At 36.9% G+C, this 20,570-nt stretch overlaps 1 long non-coding RNA gene across 1 annotated transcript; it reads right to left on the reverse strand.

Annotated features, from left to right (window-relative positions):
• Positions 1-6,964: 6,964 nt before the first annotated feature.
• Positions 6,965-12,707, reverse strand: LOC130013610 (uncharacterized). The gene is made up of 5 exons (XR_008788798.1): positions 12,603-12,707; positions 11,164-11,247; positions 10,282-10,470; positions 9,411-9,572; positions 6,965-7,266 (listed from the first exon to the last, which is right to left on the reverse strand). It is a non-coding gene; the product is annotated as an uncharacterized LOC130013610 (long non-coding RNA).
• Between the last annotated feature and the right edge of the window lie 7,863 nt (positions 12,708-20,570).

A 20,570-nucleotide genomic window follows, 5' to 3' on the forward strand; every position in this document is an offset into this window, starting at 1 on the left:
CATTGGTTAATTACGCCCAGATGAGTCACAGATATGTCTACCTAACGTCATTTTATTCTCAAAAAAAAAAAAAAAAAAAAATAAAAAAATAATAACGCTTTAAATAAAAAAGAGAACTTTTAGGTTAGACTGTAATTATATTCATATAACTTATAATTCAAATAGAATAAATCGCGAATTATATTAAAGAATTCTCTTACATTTAGACATTCTAATCTTATTTTTTTATAAAATATTTACGTGTGAGAGAGGCCTGTAACATTTTCTTTAGAAAGTAACATATTTAAATGAATATGGTTGAGCAATAAGGCCAAAATAAAAATTACATGTATTAACTGTTACCCAAAGGACTATATTTGTTTGGAGCCAAAATGGCAGACCCTAAACTTTGTTTCTCATTTTCTAGGCCCTATAACTCGATCTTGACGTGATCTTGAAATTGCGGTATTATTTTCAAGAACCTCGCTCAGTTATTGAGCTAGACATGCTAGAAGTAGATTATACAATACCCACGAAAAATAATAAATAAAATAAACAGATATTCCGACCACCCGTCCCAATTTTTTGTGGCCACATAAACATAAACACAGGTATTAATTTTGTTTTCGTGGCCTAAGAGTGTTGCAATCTAAACAGGTGTCTTTCAATATTCTGGCTTGATGTTGCAATCTATTGTGAATATTTAATTTATGTGTTATTCATTCATCTGAAATACAAACTAACGGATGTGCATAAAAATATGTCGGACAGTACGGACAATAGATTTCTAGCTATTTTGTGGGATACACATCACCTTATGCTAATCAGATCCGTGTTGAAATGAGGATAAATCATACTCACCTTTATCTACTATTTCCCCATGCCTAAACAAAATGGAAGCCATTTTGCCCCCCCCCCCCACCTCGCCTAACACATACGTATGATATGCTTTTATCTTCAATCACTACTTTGAAAAAAAAACCCCAAAAACAAAAGAAAAAAAAAACACTTTTAATGTCTCGTTGCGACATATTAGCGCAATAGGATTGCCTGGCAAAATACAATGTTGAATTTCAAATTTCATTGATCTATGCTGCTCACGATATAATAAGCCCGCCGCCATTTTGTTGTTCGACAAAAGAATTGAATCATAGGTCCATTTTAAATTCGATTGAATTCAAGCTTGGAGTACTTATTAGCGTGGAATTTATGCCGTGAACAATTTGATATATTTTTCGAAAAATTCAAATACGCCAGAATTTATTGAAGGGTGCTGTTTGAATTTTGGAATGTGCGCATGGCTCTTAATGCACAATGTTCACGTGATATCATAGCCTTAAAGGGGAAGACCAACGATTTTCAACAAGTTTTCCATAAACCCTAAATATATATTCATATATAATCCTCTCTGCAAAACAAACAAAAATGTTTTTGTAAGCGAGAAATTAATTTTTATTAAAACAGGAAATGACCAATCTAATTAAAATATAGATCTATATTTCGTTTCGTTTTTTTTATACTTTCGATGGCCTACACTACATGTAGATCTAACAAGTTATAGTGGGAGTTCACGTTCTATGACGTCAGGTACCAAGCAAGCGACATTTGACTCGATTACGCCGGTCATTCGATTAACCAATTAGCGACCGCCATGTATTTTTTTTTATCTAGTTTTGATTTGTTTTAATTTCTAATGTCTACCCACAGTTCCGCGCAAAAATGGTCAAACGCTCGATTCGACAGACCATTTGATTGGCTGACCCCTCATTTCAAGCAGAACAAGAGTTAAATAATAACGCTTCCAGATCCAAGTGTAGTAAAGACAAGTAAAATCGTAATTTTGAACTGTAAAAACGAAACGAAATTGGATCTGTGTTTTAATCAGATTGGGAAATGACGTAGTTGGTTCAACACGCTCACTGGTCTCTAGTAAGCATACAGATTAGGCATAGGGTTTCTGCTGTATTTTGTTCGTCCTTTGGCAAAAAATCTGAGCGAATGGACTGTTTATTAGGATATTATAATAAACATGAAATATGTTTTTTTAACGTTTGGTACACAAAGCCGTCTCGTAATATCACTTATACTGAACAGTATGCTGTGGCCCAATTCACGGTACATGGCTGATTGTTTACATCACGTTGATTCGACTGGATATTTTATACTCTTTTTGCTGTAGTCATAGAAATGAAATGAAATGAAATAAAATGGGGTTTAACGTCCTACTGTTTTGCTCCTATACTGGGCTAATGAAGACGGGCATACGCCATACAGTGTGCTATGTGGGAAATTTTGCCCGGGTAGCGGCACTATCGCCTACTCTTATATCGAATTCCAACTGCCAAGGGATCTTTTACGGGCATTCTAATGTTTACACGGGACCTCGGTTTTTCGTCTCATTCGAAGGACTAGACAGCTGTCCTTGTCAGACCTCCGTTCTGCACCACTTACAAGGGGAAACCACGTCGGAAAATCCAGATGAATTTTCTCGGTCAATGCAGGGATCGAACACCCGACCTCCAGGCTAGCGAGCCAGCGTCTTAACCATCTAGCCACCGTGGCTCCTGTAGTCATAGACTGTTTGTGTTTTAGTCACGTATTGTATCCCAAAAAGTTGGATTTAGAAATAAGAGTATAGGCCATAGCGTTGGTGTCCAGGCAACCATTCCCATGGCCGCACATTGTATGACGTATGCCCACCTTCATTAGAAAATTAGAACGTTAAACCCCATTTCATTTCTGACGACGGCTGTGGTACTCTGACCCTCTTTAAGTAACAAAATGAAGCATTCTCGGTGTTTAGGTATCTTGAAGTACCACAATCAGTAGCGGATCTGTGAATAGTGTGTGTGTTTGTGTGATTGTGCGGGAAGAGGGGGGGGGGGGAGGTAAATCAATGTCAACAAAATACTAATAAAATGCATTAAACAACACCGAGCGCCCCGGAATACCTATATAGTTGTCTCGCCAGAATGCAGTTTTATTCAAGTTAACATAATGTTCATTTCATAATATGATTATTATTGATTTTATTGATATTATGAGGGGCGCCCCTTCGCCTGACTGTGTATTAACAAAATAACCGACAGTGAATATAAATGATATAACACTCATGTTGTAAGATAGTATTCATCATAAACACAAATATAAATTTCTTTCTTCTGTTATAATACAAGTTTATTTCCAAAATAATTCAATGTGAATTATCAACCCTGGCTGTAGCCCATTAAACAAGAAGTTTTATCCTTAACATATTTATTAACTTTCATTGTACATATTTAACATTTTGAGTAAAAGAAAAGGATGGGGGTGGGGCATAACTTAAAAACGGAAGGTGCAGTACGCACCAAAATTGAAGTTGTCCAAGAACTTTTAATACTTAAAGGGCAATGTTGGTGTCAGCCAATATTACATAGAACTGGTTAAAACATTCCAAATATAATATTAACACCGACATCATCGTTGCGGTATATGCCCTATAGGACTCGGAGAAAACCTACGAGGTTGGACGGGCGTCCCTACTTCTTGTGAAAAGGAGAATGGCCATTTTGACGAGAAGTTACACTTATGGTGTAACAGTGGTGATATACATGAACGTTTCTTTTTTAAATTATTGAAAATTTTGACCTCAAGAGGGTCTAACAAGGACAGCTGTTTAGTCCTTCGGATGAGACGAAAAACCGAGGTCCCGTGTATACATTGGAATGCACGTAAAAGATCCCTTGGCAGTTGGAATTAGCTATAAGAGTAGGCGATAGTGCCGCTGCCCGGGCAAAATTTCCCTGATCGCACACTCTATGGCGTATGCCCGTTTTCATTAGCCCAGGATAGGAGCAGAACAGTAGGATGTTAAACCCCATTTCATTTCATTCATTTCTAAAACGATATATGTAAAGTAGATTTATTTTGTTAATAGAAGGATAATATATAATTTAAGATAGATTGTATGTGGATTGAAAATAGTATCCTATTGATCCTACCCTTCTCCTTTGGAGTTGCGTCCCTTTAGCTCAGCATACCAAGAATATTCGCCAAAATCTATTATATGACCACAATACTAAGTAATTGCCCAATTGACTCTGTAATGCCAATTGTAGTCTCTTTAACAGGCGTGTTGAAACCTTTCTACCACAGCTTTCCCAAAAGCATGGATGAGGTTCATCATGGAAATCGTTAGATCCACAAACTGGCAGTAGCATAACTCTGTTATCCTTCCGCCCCCAAATCATGAATATTCAACGAAATATGGCATTCGACATTACAACAAAAAGCTAACAAAAAGCACCATGCAAAATAGTTAGTCGTTAAAAATAACCGTGTAAATTTGATTCTCCATTATGAAACCATTCTTCCCGTACACGTCACACATTCATGCACGCTCTTGAAATGTCCACACGGTTCCCTTTGAATGCTTTGTTGGTTTTCCCCACATAGGGAGCATACAAAAACCGGCCGCGTTTATGCAACACATTACCGTTATATTCTGGCGGTTATTAGTATCTCTTTCATGAAGGGACCTTACGCCCTTTCGGGCAATAACCCTAACAGGGTCATGTTGGAATGATATGCCTGTTTCATCGCAGTTCCATATCATTTCCGGATATGCACCCACGTTAAATGTTGGTATTAAGTGAAAAGTTTTTCTGGTTTTCTGGTTGTTTATTCTAGAAATCGAACTTTCAAGTGCCGCCACCAGTCATTACCAGGAATTCCGTTTTTAAAGGGGGTGTTATGTTTAGATTGTTTTGCTAATGCTGAAGATTTTTTTTTTATCAAAAACAGTTATTTGGTTGACACAAATCCCGTTTCAGACGCCTTCAAAACTTATACAGTTTCTTCCTCCGTCTTTGGAGGAATCTCAATCGGCCTACCATGAAGTGCGCCGGGATTGATTATCCGAGAAATTCAGACCATGACAGTCGCAAATGTAGATATCTGTCTGACTGGATGACACTTCATTTCCTGAAGCTAAACCCTGACAAAACAGAGAACCTCTTTCTATGGAGTAAATACCAACTTAAGAAATTAAACAAACCACCTTTCAACTGGATGACGAGACCATTAATCCCACCGGCAAAGCTAAGAATATGGGCGCCATTATTGACTTATTAGTGAGCAGAAATTCGGCCGTGTATCTGTTATCACTCGTCGCTTCAGTGACTCGTGTGACTCGGTGACTCGTGTTTTCCATTGGCGTTCGTCACGTCCGATTCAAGAAACCTGTATTACTCAGCTATCGTAGCAATGATCTCTGTGTTAAAATTATATTTGGAATGTGTTTAACCAGCTCTAACACACATGTGATAATGACTGGCACCAATGTTGTCCTTTAATAACCATATAACCACAGTCTGTCCTTCATCATGTTATCAATTTTATAAACTAGGAAATATTAAAACTTATGTAAGCTCTGAAAACATCGAACTTTTGATTCATGCTTTAATAACCACTAAATTGAGTTATCATACCTACCGTCCTACTGTATTGATTTCCCAAATCACAAATTCAACGTCTGCAACATGTTCAGAATTCGGCTGCACCTCTACTTACTGCAACTAGGAAAATGACACATATCACCAACATACTGAAAAGCCTTCACTGGCTCCCTGTACATCAAATAATATTATCTAAAATACTATTGTTAACCTATAAAGCTATTAACAACTCTGCTCCATCCCACATCAAAAATCTGATCTTTACATACATTCGAGCACAATGTCTACGATCTTCTTCACAAAAACTCTGACTGGTATCATCGATGAGCTTAGAAATGAACAAACGTTCCTTCCAGTACATTTTAGCTCATTTGTGGAATTCACTACCCCTGCATATAAAAGAATCAAAGTCCGTCTGGATTTTCAAAACAAGACTGAAAACTCGTATGTTCACACAATGCTATGGATTTAATGGAACCAAAATGTACAGGAGATACAATTGACAGAATTCAGTGACTGTCATAATCTCTTATACGACTGCGCACCTGGAAATTGTGTATAAAGATTTTTTTTTATAACTGATTTTAGTAGTCTATGATGCCCGCTTTCAGAATCTGGCAGGTGAACCTTAGTCACTCTTGAGATTTTGAAAAATTCAAGATGGCATCCAAGATGGCCACTATTTCAAATAATCCCCTATAACTCGTAGTATTAAGAGAACGCCCCAGTCTTAAAAACAATGTCCTTATTGGTAAAGGCTGTTGCATAGTTTTAGGGAACAAGCCAAAATTGGGGACAATGAACAATGATTGAAATATACATTGTTTAAAATTATATTGTATTTTCCAGTCTACTGTCCTGTGTGTTAAGTAGCTTGATTGTCAGCAGTTCAATAAAGTTAACTCCATTGTTGTGGGATTGGGAGATTGGGAGAATTAACCTGTGGTGAGTTTTACATTATTCTCATGTGTTATAGTCGTGCTCTGACGGTTTAATATTCAGAATTAAAAGATTAAAGTGTATCTCTCAAACAGGTATATATCCCTTATAATTACTAAAAATGCCTTTTATGATTATTGTTTCTCTGGGATTAAATGACATATTGCTGTTGCCAACCCCCTGTAGCCTTCACAGAACTCCATGTTGCCCCCATTCCCTCTCCTCCGAACACAAAACGACGCACCGCCCTTCGTTGCCTCCCCTAATCCTTCGTGCTGCCGATAAGCCCCCCCCCCACCAACTTTCTCGGCCCTCTTTGTACCCCCCCCCCATCATCCGTTTTGTCACGTCCCCTCACACACAGAGACCTTTGTTACCTCACCTAATCCCTTGTTGCCTCTCTCGTCACCTTTTGTTATTTCCCATGTGGTCTCTCGAGTTCATAAACTATTCCTACTGACTTGCATTGTTGGATTCGATGGTACGGTATTGATTATACATTCATGGGGTCGAGGGGTCGAATCCCAACTGGATCGAATCCCAACAGGGGCAACCTATCATACACATCCATCTATTTCATTTGTCGTTTTAATTAAAAAGGAAAAAAGACATGATTTTCAACTTTTTTTTATCTATTTTCAAAACAATAAGTTATATTTTGGTAAAATGGAAGATTGACATTATATCAAAAAAGGTAATAACATTGGATTAGACGAAAATAGATTGTTGAAGAGTGAGATTTAAGCATTACAACTACAGGTCTTCAGACGGGCGTTGAAGCGGAGATCGTTCTTTTGGCAGTTGGGACAGCAGAGTTTCAAGCCGCTCACACTTATAACATTGACTGCGTCGCAGCCGTTACACTGACTTGCCTTCCAACAGTTCCCAGTCCAATCGTCACCATTTGGTTCCGCTACAAGACACATTTAGAAACGTTAAACAACAATTTCTTAAAATACAATTTTGCTCACTAAATACGCAGACTGACTGGTTTTAATTTATACCTAGATTATTATAGTTGTTCAAATATTGACCCTTTTACAAACAGTGTAACTTTCTAGAACATCCTATATCACTTGTTATCAGATAAGACTCGCAGTGACGTAACAGTTCGACAGAGCGTGGTTTATTTTATCGACTACTTTAGAGTTTTGGAAATGTTAAGAGTAACGAACTGTTTCAACCATAAGCTATGTGTTGATCTTTAAATGCCCGGACAGCCGCACTACGGCCTACTCTTATATCGAATCCCAACTGCCATGGGATCGTTATAAGTAACCCAAGGGTTGCACCATTAACCGCCCTCTAGACCTCTGTACATAGCAGAGTAATATTTACTAGTAACAATTATTACATTTAATTATGTTTGACCAGTACTTAAAGATACATTATGGGAGATTAGATAAAGCACTAGTAGTTCTCAATATAATAGTTACAAACAAGATAATGTAATGGGAATTTGCTGATAATTTCAGTCAAATTGATTCACTCTAAACCGAGAATTTAGCGAATGAATTTTGTGCCTAACCTCGGTCATCATTACTAAAGTCGGTACGATAAAATACATAGTCTCGATTATGAATGAACGTTGAGCAGCAAATCGGATCCTAATCCAGTAAATATCACAGGCTAGCGATGACATCGAGAGTTGATTATGGTCTGGATAAGTTAATTAATGATTTAGATAACATTTCAGGCCTACAGAAAGACCTACAATAGGCCGATTTAGCTCTTGCATAATGTATGTTTAATTTTTACCATATTTCTTCGTATACCAAGAGGATATCTATCAAGTTTAAAGTAGCTAAGTCTCTAACTCAATATCATCCAAAAACTTCGACAATGAAAACACGAATTACTTGTCAATTTTAATCAACATTGGTGTTGTGATCTTACCGGGAAAAGATGGGCTTCTGATGTCCAATAGTTAAGACAAAATAAACATTTTACGATTGGTACACGCATATCGGTGTAGACTGGAATAACCTGACGCTAGAGATTGACATTCGATTGAGACTTCTGGCGTATTTCGACCCCTTTGTGTTCTAATTTGTAGGTCCCAAATATTAGCGATTTAGCTCCTTTAAAGGCTACTGATACGTTGCTTGTTGACGTTTTTACACCAGCATATTTTAAAATTAATACCCATGGATCTTTTCTATTTTACTGGCATCCCTATATTCCCAGTCCTCTGGTGCATAATATAGAACTAGGGCCACGTATGTGTCCAATAACGCTAACTAGATTTACATTAAACTAAAGCAGACTTTCTATCCCCACGGGGCTATACTTTTCCAGGAATCAGATAATTTACAGCTAATTTAAAGTTAAAGGCTGTGACGTACCCTTTGAGTAGCAGGGCCCTAAGTGGTGCCATCCAAAGGGTAGTGCCTAAGAGACCTTAGACAGACTTTAACAGTACTGTTGTCAGTAAACGTTATAGTTGTTTGAATATTGAAAATAATGAATTAAAACAATCGCGATTTATTTGCCAGTTTCAAGAAATGGCGTCATTATCTGCGTATATTGAGTAGAGGATGTGATTCAATAATAGAGATACGTGACTCAAACTAATTCCATCTACCCCCCACCTCTCCCCCTTAGACTGATACATTTAAATAAATAATTAATGAATTATAAAGAAAGGGGAGTGATATGATAATAAATTATGTTAATCTTGTTACCCGCTATTTTTACGAAATCCTGTGTATTGGGGAGTTACGGTGGCTAAGTGGGTAAGACACTGGCTCGCTAGCCTGGAGGTCGCGTGTTCGATCCTTGCATTGGCCGAGAAAGTTCATCGGTATTTTCCGGCGTGGTTTCCCCTTGTCAGTGGTGCAGGACGGAGGGCCTGACAAGGACAGATGTTTAGTCGTTCGGATGGGACGAAAACAGGTCCCGTGTATACATTGGCTGCACGTAAAATATCCCTTGGAGTTGGAATTTAATATAAAAGTAGGTCATAGCGCTGCTGCCCGAGCAAAATTTCCCAAATAACACACTGAATGGCGTATGCCCGTCTTCATTTCATTTCCTATTGATTGGTAGTGTACTTACAACATTGACAGTCATAATCCCGTGTACCGTTGATCCGGGCAAACCTGGTTACTCTAGAAGTAATGGTTGGACAGCAGATCTTCATTCCGTAAATTGAACCAGGGCTCGTGGTGGCTTTAACCCCTGTACATTGTTCACCACGTTCACAAGTCCCATTAAGATCTACAATAACAATCCAACTAAATATTTTATACATTACACAAGAATTATAATTGTTGGTCAAGGGGAATAACGGCAGCTAGACACGTGAAAGATAGTTTTATCCTGACCCTCAGCCTGTAGTTTAGGACTAAAGAATCAAAAATACAAAACACGCGAACTGTTCACATGCTTTAATGTTAGTGCTAAATGATAAGGCAAGCTCAATTTTTCGTCATAGGCCACGAGATGTGAACAGGACTAGCACTAAACTCAACCCTAACCCTGGACCTAGTCCCATTGCTTACCCTAACCGTAACCTACAATTTCGTCAACGATCACGTGCCCTAACATTATTTACATCTCAGCGACCTTGATAAAAATTGAACTGGCCTTAACAAATAGATTTAGCCTTTGGTTCAGTATTCGAATGTAGTCAACATTATCTCGGGTTGTCTTGACGATGCAGATGGTCAACTGTTTTGTATTATATGAAGCCGGTCGGTAAAACAAGGCCGGTTGGGGAGATGACTGGGGTGATAACAACCAGCACTTACGTACGATACAACAGGGATACATGTTAATGTCACAGAATATTCCGTTACGATTACTGTCAAATTAAGTATACACTACAAGACAACAGTGCGACTATGGGTATGAAAATAATGCAAAATGACTCGGGTGCAAGTTTAGCATAATAAAATGTAACTATGAATAAATTATTTCTACTTACGTGTGAAATCGCATTCACAGAAAGCGGGTTTGGTAGAAGTGGCGCTTGCCGCTCTAAAATACATGCTCTGAATCCCGTCCTCTAGCTTACAGCAGACCTTTACGTAGCTAGCAGGTTGACCGGGAGGTTGTACATTGATAAGTTTAAAATTTGTAGTCATGCTACAATTATTATTGGTTGCACAATTAGCTGAAAAGGAACAGATATTCAGACTGCATTATGTGTGGACTAGGAACTGGCCTCAACCGCTACCCATCCTGCTGTTCTTCGAAAAAATTGTAAAGTTGGGCGCAGTATAGTACATGTAGACTTTTAAACAAAATCAGCCGAAAATGTACTTGATAAATGTTTTCTCATATTTCGAGTTTAGTCCCCCCACCCCCTCTCTTTCTGTTCTTGATGTTCAAAAACTAATTCAGTCGTCATTTGTACATGAGGAAATTAAGTATTTGTTTGTCAGGTTGAAGGTTGAAACCTGAATGTGACGAAGGAACTTGACTCTTTGTGACAAAAAATCTACCGTTATAACGCCACATGTGGTGACCAACTTTTCAACAAGTTAAAAACAAACATTCAAATGGTTACATGACACAAAAATCGAACTTAGCAATACTTTAATTGTTGATATATGATGTTTTTACTGGTAAGCCATATGTTAAAATAAGCCCCTAATAAAGCTCGTTTACTGGATTTTTTTCATGTCGTGGACCGGCCTCTCATTAGCCTGTTTGTAGAGATATGAACATATACTATGGAGTTTAGAGAGTTATAAAGCAGTTCATCGTGTCATCTTGGAATTGTGACGTCATCATATAAAATCTAAGTCTGTCAATCAAAGCGTAATTGTCTAATGAACAGCTATCTCAAGGTTCAAGTACTTACCTATCTGACCATGAGTTACATCCACCACAAAACATAGAGTAACCAAGACAACACACATGAAGCTGACAGAATGCATCTTATATACTATAACAGAAATATACAAACAAATTTATTATTAAAGACGCAACTATCTAAAAATCTATTATAAACAACAAATAAAACGCAGCGCGTTTTTCCTAATTTTTTAATTTTTATATCTTATATTTTAACGTTATATTTTAGCGCTCTATGAATTCAATGCAAACTGTAATTTTGAAAGTTGAATAATAAAACCCCACCAAAAACAGCAAATAAAACGGAGTGGGTTTTTCCTAAATTTATCATTTTTATATCTTATATTTTAACGTTATATTTTAGCGCTATATGAATTCCCTGGAAACTGTAATTTTGAAAGTTGAATCACAACTATAAATTATCATCAGTCCAAAAATGATCCAATTCAGTATTTACAAATATATGATGATTTGAAAATTCCATCGACCTATTTATGCTACTCACTATGTAACAATCCCATCGCCATCTCCTTTGACTGACTCAATTGATGGGCCAGTTTTTAAATTGACTGATTTGAAGCCGCGTGGTTATTTATCGTTTTGTTTTTTAAATTAACGGTTAAATAGCGCTAATTGCTTTTGGGGCCATTTGTTCTGTTAATTAACAGTTAAACATACATTATGCAAGAGCTAAATCTGTCTATTGCAGGTCTTTCTTTAGGCCTGAAATGTTATATAAACTATTAATTAGACACTAATTAACCTATTCATACTATAATTAACTCTAGATGGCATCGCTGGCCTGCGGTTCTTAGTGGATTATGAGCCGATTGACTGCATAACTTTCCATCACGATTAAATGGATAATCGAGACTATGCTGTTTATCGTACTGACATTAGTAATGATGATCGAGGCTAGGCGGAAATTTCAATCGCTTAGTTCTCGGTTCATAGTGATCAATTTGAATGAAATTTTCAGCAAATTGCCTTTACATCACTATCTAGTTTGTAACTATTACAGTGAGAACTGCCAATTCGTTATCAAATCTCCCATAATGTATCTTTAATTATAGACCTATTTACAATTTCAAATTTCTATAAATCAATAAGGTCTACAGTAGACATAAGCTGCTATATAAAAATAAATATGGTAACCAAATATATTTCGGTAGGTATTTAAAAATAATTTGGAATGTTAGTTTAATGAAGGAAAAGTTCTCAATTAATTTAAGTCTGTTATTTTTGGAGAAACACGGGCCAACAATTCACTTTCTAAACTTTAACTTAGCGCCACAGATGTTATTAAAGTAAATTATTTGAACTTTATTTGGAATAATGGTTAAACAATGCTACATGTATTTGCAAACCTAGCAATTGTTCAGAAATAAATGGACGTGTAATTTCCATAAGGCGAACTGTAAAATGTATGGAATAAAAACCACTTACTGAAGTCAATGGAATCTGTAATAGTTTCTCAGTGTGTATATTAATTATATCACAGCTCGCGCTATATACCCAACTACACATCCTGTTCACTGTGTAATATAGACCAAAATGAATTGCGTATTTTGGCTTGTTTGTTTGTTGCGCAGTTTAACTTTTTTTTATGGGGAGGGGCAGAAATGAAATGACCGATATAATATAGCTATGGATGACTTGTCAACATTTGAACATATCTAGGTTATTGGCTAGATTATCTGGTATTATATGTACTTATCATGTCTGGAATTTACATTTTTAGATGTTCCGATGTGGTTCCTCTCTTGTCAGTGATGCAGGACGGAGGGTCTGACAAGGACAACTGTCTAGTCGTTCGAATGGGACGAAAAACCGAGGTCCCGTGTACAAATTGGCGTACATGTACAAGATCCCTTGGCAGTTGGAATTCGATATAAGAGTAGGCCATAGTGCCGCTGTCCGGGCAAACTTTCCCTCATAGCCACTGTATGGCGCATGCCCGTCTTCATTAGCCCAGTTCGGGGCAGAACAGTAGGACGTTAAACCCCACTCCATTTCTTTTCTGTAATAAACGGTGTAAATAGCCTTAAAACAAGATGTCGATGCCCATAATGTTTTTTAGAAAACTCGAATTGCATTGCCCATTCAACACCAAACACCCCTTAGTTGTTTTTATTGTAAAGAGCGTAATAAAGGATGTAAATAGCCCTAAAACAGGATGGTGCAAGGATTGTCTTGTCATTTCAGAAAAATCTAATTGTATATCCCGTTCAACATCGAACACTCCTAAGTCTTGTTTTATTGTAAAATTGATCTCTTCGGTGTGGGGGGGGGGGGGGGCATTGGGCCGACTGCAAACGCATTTTCTTATTCTTTCTGCCCGTGAACACAGCAACCTGTAAGTTGTCAAATACAGCCTTATATACGCAACCGAAAGCCCAGTCAATGCCAATCTGAGCCCCAATCAACTAATCAGATTGTTGGAGAGTGACTAGTCTAGCGTGGAGCGACACACTATTTATTACACTGATTTTAAATGTGTTATCCGTAAGTTAATTAACGAAACATTGATGACACAATGATGGATCCCCGAAAACTGTCGCACAATGCAGAGTGGTGTAGTAGGATTGGCAGAATTTTGCTCTTTAAATTAATAATAGCATTATATTATCTCTCTAACTAATTATTGGGTTCACATGCATGCATGTATTGTAGGGAAGTCATATCCCATACACTCAAACTGAATGAAAGGTTTATATATAAATAAAAGTCATAAATTCATAAACATTTAATTCAGGCTTAATAACAAAATAACACGTCTGACACTTCCGGTGGAAAGTTTCTACTGTCCATATAAAAGTGGTTATTGACGTCATTAGGCTTAGTAACCGAACATCCGAGTCAATTACGTAATATTTGTCCAATTAAATAATTGACAAGAGCTGTCTCAAGGACACTGTCAATGTTATAAGACTGATTTAGGTCCGATAGATTTTAGACTGCCGCTAAATTCTTAGAGAGGGTAGACATCATGAAGAATCCTTAGTGTTAGACATCGGCTGGGTTCTTTAGACGACCATATGATGTAGCGGTTTCCTACAAGTTGTTTATTAAAAATTTAACGTCCAATTATTATGGACAAGTTGATTTAATTAAGCTATTTACATATAAAGGCATAATAAAAAAAAAGAACAAAATGGGTAAAAACATAAAAAAAAGTTCTTATACACGGTGTTAAAATTCGCGGTCTTGAGAAGAGAGGGCATGTCATCTTCTCCTTTTGCCATGATAAAAACAAGTTACAACAGGAGGTCCATGTTCCTGAAGCAACGACTGCGAGTTTTACAACATCTGGACGTTGCTAGATTACTTTACAATTCCCGAACTTATAGCTACGTTATCTGCAGACACGTGAACAATAGCGTCCAATCAGAGGTTGTGACATAGCGACCTCCAAGGAAACCTTGACATTGAACGAATCTTGAACTTGGCAATTCGATTATCACAGGTAGACATTTTAATTGGAAAGCGCGAGACTTGGTATTCGCGATGATCGAGGAATCTGATAGGTCCACGAGCTGGGTGAATACCCCATTGAAATTATTGCGAAATATGTAGGGTATTACGCGAAGGCCTTGATAAGATGTACATAGTTGAACCTGTGGATTATTTAGATATTAAAAACTGTTCGTGCGATTATTTCCTTAAAGCGATATGAATAGATACAAATAACCAAAATGGCTCAATAAATGATATTTTCCTCGGTTGACGAAGGAATGCGAGGAATATTATTTTCTCATTGTTGCGAAAAAGTGTTTCCGTACCTCCTTAATATTACGTTATTGGTTGCGCGTGCATTGACACGTTTGTGTCACTTCAGGCAATTGGTTGCGCGTGCATTGACACGTTTGTGTCACTTCAGGCGACACAGATAGCACGGGCTTTGTTTTGACTGAAATTCTACGACTTACTAATAATGATGTCTTCAGATGATCATATACAGGACTTTCTGCAGCTTCGAATAGTAAATCGATTTCTGGTGATAATATTACGTTAACAGATATATTTGATCAATTTAAATCTCAACCAGCGGCTGCCAGGCAGGATACGCCCACATTTTCGAGAGATGGATAGAGAACAAGCTAACAAGAAAGTGATTTTTCCTACAATCAAGGGCCATAATTCAGGAAATTACAATTCGATATGCGTGAATATCGAAAGCAACCGAGATCTTTGGGTTATAAACTTACATTTCAAGTTTCAACAAAATCGGATAAAAATTGTGACCTCTATAGGGTCCACAACCTTGATATACTTTACCCTATTTGAGAAAGAACGGCAGCCATTTTGTCTGTCAATTTTGGGCCGATTTTCACGAAATTCGAACTCAGTCGTCCTTAGGGTGTAACGGTGATATAATAAAACGTTTTTTTTTAAATCGGATAAAAATTATAACCTCTATAGGGTCCACAAGCTAAAAACGTGATTTTTCGTACAATCAGGGGCCATAATTCAGGAAGTTAAGATCCGGTATGCGCGAATATCGAAAGGAACCGCAATCTTCGGGTTATAAACTTACATTTCAAGTTTCAACAAAATCGGATAAAAATTGTGACCTCTATAGTGTCCACAACCTTGATATACCATATTTTTACGCTATTTGAGAACGAACGGCGGCCATTTTGTCTGTCAATTTCGGGCCGATTTTCACTAAATTCGAACTCAGCCGTCCTTAGGGTGTAACGGTGATATAATAATACGGTTTTTTTTAAATCAGATAAAAATTATGACCTCTATAGGGTCCACAATCTAAAAACACGATTTTTGGTACAATCAGGGGCCATAATTCAGGAAGTTACGGTCCGATATGCGCGAATATCGAAAGGAACCGAGATCTTTGGATTATCAACTTAGATTTCAAGTTTCAAGAAAATCGGATAAAAATTGTGACCTCTATAGTGTCCACAACATTGATATACCATAATTTTACGCTATTTGAGAACGAACGACGGCCATTCACGAAATTCGAACTCAGCCATCCTTAGGGTGTAACGGTGATATAATTGAACGTTTTTTTTAAATCGGATAAAAATTATGACCTCTATAGGGTCAGGGGCCATAATTCAGGAAGTTACGGACCGATATGCGCGAATATCGAAAGGAACCGAGATCTTTGGATTATCAACTTACATTTCAAGTTTCAAGAAAATCGGATAAAAATTGTGACCTCTATAGTGTCCACAACATTGATATACCATATTTTTACGCTATTTGAGAACGAACGACGGCCATTTTGTCTGTCAATTTCGGGCCGATTTTCACGAAATTCGAACTCAGCCATTCTTAGGGTGTAACGGTGATATAATTGAACGGTTTTTTTAAATCGGATAAAAATTATGACCTCTATAGGGTCCACAAGCTAAAAACACGATTTTTGGTACAATCAGGGGCCATAATTCAGGAAGTTACGGTCCGATATGCGCGAATATCGAAAGGAACCGAGATCGTTGGATTATCAACTTAGATTTCAAGTTTCAACAAAATCGGATAAAAATTGTGACCTCTATAGTGTCCACAAGCTAAAAACGTGATTTTTCGTATAAACAGGGGCCATAATCCATGAAGTTTCGATCCGATACATGCCAATATCGAAAGGAACCGAGATCTTTTGGAGATAAACCTATATTTCAAGTTTCGTCAAAATCGGATAAGAATTGTGACCTGTAGAGTGTCCACAAACAAATTGTGGACGGACGGACAGGGGCGACGGCATAATACGTCCACATGAAAATGTGGGCGTATAAAAACGTGAATTAAATAATTACCTTGATATAGAATTTGATACAGAAATTTCATCCTTGAAAACGGAAATTAATGGGACCTCACGTTCCGTAAAAAGTTTAAAACATGGTAATAAGGATTAATTTGTGTATAATTTTGATTTGTCCTATAATCTCACCCAAGAATTATGAGGAATGAGTTTTGGTAAATTGGATCATGCAAAGGAAATCATTCATGGTTGTCTAGATAAAATTACAAAAAGATCAAAACTTATCAAAATAGCTGATTCATCTGATGCAAGATGGGAGACTGTAAGAGGCTCATCCCCTTGTTGATGATTCTGAAGATGATAAAATTAAGAGCTGAGGCACTCGCTTTGAGAAAAAAGAAGCGAGTAGCCGAAATGAAATCTAAAGGTAAATTGTCATACAATGTACATTCTAATAATGGTTCCTTTGGAGTTTCTGCAGCTCAGACCAGGAATCTGTATTCTAATCAGAATGATCAAAATAGCTGATTCATCTGATGCAGGATAATTAATCAACTTTCTGGGTCGTTGTAAGTAGATTTATCTATTAAGCTCAATTGTCCAAGGAACAAGCATGCCGAAGAACCTCGCCCTCAATAACAAAGAGACGAGTAGCGGTTGCGGACCAGTTTCTGGTCAAATAAAGAAGCAGTGGGACAATATCCACTGATGGCGTCCAGGAAAAATCACAGGCTGCCGGTACTACTGAGGGAGGTAATGTAGCAGAATTAGGTCGACGTCACACGATGGTAAAACGTTCAAAGCTCGTTTAGTAGCACAAGTAAACTGTAGAGAGAGTATCACTCCTATCATTTATGACCTTCAATGGCTTAAAATTCGAGAGCGTATCGAAATCAAAATTATATTATTAGTTCACAAGTGTTTATCCAATCAGGCACCTGTATATTTCCGTGAACTGATTCAATTGTACACTCCTGGAAGGTCGGGCTTGAGGTCTGATAATTCCGAACTCTACGCTCTCGTAAGAACAGACACTAAACATACCAATAAAAATGGTATGGCGAGCCTTTTCAACCATAGAGCTATACCCATGGAATAACCTCCCACAACATCTTCGTCAGCAAAGGGAACTATAAGTTCATTTAAGCGTGGTCTTAAAACCCATTTATTCAGCAGACAACTTTTACCCTAAAAGTTTTACTTTGTACATTATAATAATTAGATGGCTTTTATAATAATTAATGTTTTAACTTAAATATCTCACTTTATTTCTCATCTTTGTCATTTAATGTTTTAACTTATATCTCATGTTATTTTATTTTATTATCATTTATATAGGTATCTTATACATTATATTTTTATTTGATTTTGTGTTTATGTCTATCACCTAATTTTTAACTCTTATAAAGCGGTTCTGAAACGAATTGTGTAGAACGCTATATAAAAATAAACTATTATTATTATTATTATATTTGAAAGTGGGTATGCAAGGACATCGTCACACAATGGTAAAAAGTTAAAAGCTCCATATTTGAATGTGGGGATGTAAGGACATCGGTAAAGTAGTGCCCAGAATGACTGTTTGCTCAGTATGTGGTTTCGGGCTAATAATTATCAATAATTTAACACGCATTATATTATGTACGAATCATTGGTTAGATCCACAATTTAATCGTGACAGAAAGTGGTGTGGCACCACTATTCAGTGTTTCTTCCGCTTTCCTCCCACAGCTTATGGCTCCCACCAGTCAGTGATTTCCTAATTAAATACTGAAATGTAGTTTAATGTTCTAATTGTCGTCAGTAATTTGGTAATTAAAACACATTTATAGTCAGAGAATGCACTGTGTCAAATGTACGTTGTAACCACGCCCTCTACCTCAGACGCAATTAGCTCGATAATTCTTGCCTATTCAAAACATATTGTGCTTTCCTTTTTTATAAAAACATCAATCAAATAGGTAATAAAAAACAGCTCAGAAACCTCGAATCAAAAAACATTTTGTTCAACCCAGCACAGCTTCTTCAGCTATTTTGGTAACTTGAAAGTAAAAACAGAAACTAACGGATATTATGTGCGATATAAGTAGACAACAAATATTGTTTATCTCGTTAATTAGCTAGTCTAAAGGTTTGATATTGATATTTGCTATATGTATTATTCAAATAAACATTTGCCATGGCATTTCTATTATTATGCTTTCTTTAATCGTGTAGCCAATAAACTGATGACAATACAAATGGTGGTGTTTTAATGCAATATTCGGTCCACTCTATCACGTAAATCGGCAGCTTATTTCATAGAACAGGTCCAGTACTATACACAACTCTCGCTCTCCTTAAGGAGCGGTCATTTTGTGTGGCAGTTTTGGTCAGATTTTACGAAATTCGAACACAACCATCATTAGGGTGTAACGGTGATATAATTAAACGTTTTTTCTTTTAAATTGAATACTAGCTAAACACGTGATTTTTTTACAGTTAGGGGCCATAACCCAGGAAATTATGTTCCTATATGCGCAAATATCGAAATGAACCAAAAACTTTGAGATACTAATTTTTTATTACCTTACAGGAATTCTTAGACATAGACAAGAGATGAGAATTTGATACAAAATACTAAACAGATATAAATAATACATAATACATGGATATATGTTAACAAATGACAGCCTATTGCAGTTTGTCTGATATTGCTTGGTTTAGTATAATTATGCTTTGTGGGGATAAACGATGAATGACATCTTTTTGTTTTAAATTTTGGTACTCTATAGCGACGTCCCGAGGGTAGTAATTCGTATTCACTGTAAAGAAAATGGGTTTTATCAAAGGCTATTTTTTGCTCACATTAAAGGTCACCGGAAAAGCGTTAATTTTTTTAATTTTGCTAGCCGTGTTGACAATTTTGTTTAGCTTAGCTTAGCTTTGTTTTGTACGGGGAGGGAAGGATACCAGCATTGGATAGAAAAACAAAGAATGCTTTGTATAAATGTAGTGTAAAACACTGAAAGTATGGCTTGGTTAACGTGAACAGATCTCAATTTGCGCATGTAATAGAGGCGTTATTTGACACCTTTTGTACACTGCGTTTGTGTTTTGGTTCCATGATAGTTTGTCATCAAAAAAAGTACCTAGATATTTGCATTCTGATATAAACATAAACTAAAAGCTTCATAAAAATCGAATCAAAATAGTAACCTCTAGAGGGTCCACAACCTTGATATACCACACTTTTACAATATTTGCGTATGAGGTGCAATTTATGACCAATTTTCACGAAATTCGAACGTTTTGTTTTAAATCGGATAAAAATTGGGATAAAAACGCAATTCTTCGTACAATCAGGGGCCAAAATCCAGGAAGTTACGATCCAATATGCGCGAATATCGACAGGGACCCATTTCTTTGTGTTATAAACATACATTTCAAGTTTCATCAAAATCAGACGAACATTGTCCACAAACCTAATAGTAAGTGCAGGAGGACCGCACTACACGTAAAACAAAAATCTACAAGATAACAACGTGAATTTTCGTACAATCCATGAAGTTACGGTCCGATACTTGCCAATTTCGAAACGAATCGAGATCATTGGGATATAAACCTATTATTGTAAGTTTCGGGGGGGGGGGGTAATATCGACTCGACAAAAACTAGGTCATTTTTGGACTAACATATGGTTCAAT

The sequence above is a fragment of the Patella vulgata genome, chromosome 7 (genome assembly GCF_932274485.2).
Source record: "Patella vulgata chromosome 7, xgPatVulg1.2, whole genome shotgun sequence".
Classification (NCBI taxonomy): Eukaryota; Metazoa; Mollusca; class Gastropoda; family Patellidae; genus Patella; species Patella vulgata.